This window comes from Vombatus ursinus, unplaced genomic scaffold (assembly GCF_900497805.2).
Source record: "Vombatus ursinus unplaced genomic scaffold, bare-nosed wombat genome assembly UNPS02014820.1, whole genome shotgun sequence".
Lineage (NCBI taxonomy): Eukaryota > Metazoa > Chordata > Mammalia > Diprotodontia > Vombatidae > Vombatus > Vombatus ursinus.
In genome coordinates, this window is record NW_020954598.1 from 20,919,275 (window position 1) to 20,920,554 (window position 1,280).

General features: G+C 44.6%; 1 long non-coding RNA gene across 1 annotated transcript in view; it reads left to right on the plus strand.

Moving 5' to 3' along the window:
- The window catches only part of LOC114024144, a 5,594-nt gene extending 4,314 nt beyond the window's left edge, over window positions 1-1,280 (plus strand). Inside the window, exon 4 of the long non-coding RNA XR_003566875.1 lies at window positions 1,191-1,280. This is a non-coding gene — a long non-coding RNA (uncharacterized LOC114024144). The remainder of the gene's footprint in view (window positions 1-1,190) is intronic.

The following is a 1,280-nucleotide window of genomic DNA, read 5'->3' on the forward strand; positions in this document are numbered from 1 at the left end:
ACGTATTGGTCTAGTCTAACTCCTTTGGCTTGTAAATAGGGAAACTGAGGTCCAGGAAGTAGGAGGGGCTTGTCTCAAAGACACACAGCACATTAGTAGCAGACCTGGACCGGACCTTAGGTCTTATGACTCTTGGTTCAATTTAGTCCCTCATTGAGCATTTAAATGCTTGTTCTGTGCTAAGCGCTGAGGATACAAAGAAGGCAAAAGTACTCCTGCACCTCAAAGATTTCACATTTTCTGCCTAAGGGTAGCTGTAAATATGGAAATTTAGGTATACGAAATAGGTGTGCAGAATAGTTGGAAGGTAATCTCCCAGAAGGGAAGACTCTAGTCAGTAAACATTTTTTAAGCACTTGGTGTATGCAGGTGCTATACTGCTAAGCACTGGGGTGAAAGTCCCTGTCCTTGAGTTGCTCACAGTCAAAGGAGCTCTATATAGGATAAATTGGAAGTGAGCTGGGATTTGCAGGAGGTTCCTTCGGAAAGTGGGATTTGAACTGAGTCTTGAAAGTAGGAAGGGAAATTTAAGAGGCAGAAGTGAGGAGGAACATTCCGAATGTCAGGGACAGAATGCAAAGGCATCATTTTAAATGCCAAAGTTAGATTGAGACAGATTCAGAGTTTTAAATGCCAAATACAAGACTAGACAATAAATCCTGGGGCCACGGAACTTAAGAACATCACTTTGGCAGCCAGTTGGAACGGGAGACCTATTAGAAGGTGGTTGTATTTTGCGTTCGATAGGAAAGCCTGAAGTAGAGTGGTAACTGTAAGAGGAGAAAAGAGCTTATATGCAGGAGGTACCACGAGGGCCTGATCTGAATGGTCTGGATATGTGGGGTATTAGTCCCACATAGAAGGGACTCACATGTAAGAATAAGGAGTCCAGGGTGACACTTGACTGGAGACTTGTGGGTGAATTCTTAAGAGAAGGGTGAATTCTGCTTTGGGGAGGTTGTGTTGGAGATGTCCAGAAGGCAACTGTTGATATGATACTGGAGCTCCAGAGAATGACTAGACTTGGGTCAATTGTACAGAGGTGATCATTCAATTCATGGGGAATACCCATGGTTGGTGGGTGTGATATGGATGAAAATATCCAGCCAGGAGAGCCAGGTGAGAACAGGGTCACAGACCTAGAGAGGAGAGGATCCAGGACTTTGTAAAGACATTGCTTTGTCTTCCAGGTTGACCCCAAGTTTCTGAGAAACATGCGCTTTGCCAAGAAACACAACAAGAAGGGGCTGAAGAAGATGCAGGCCAACAACGCCAAAGCC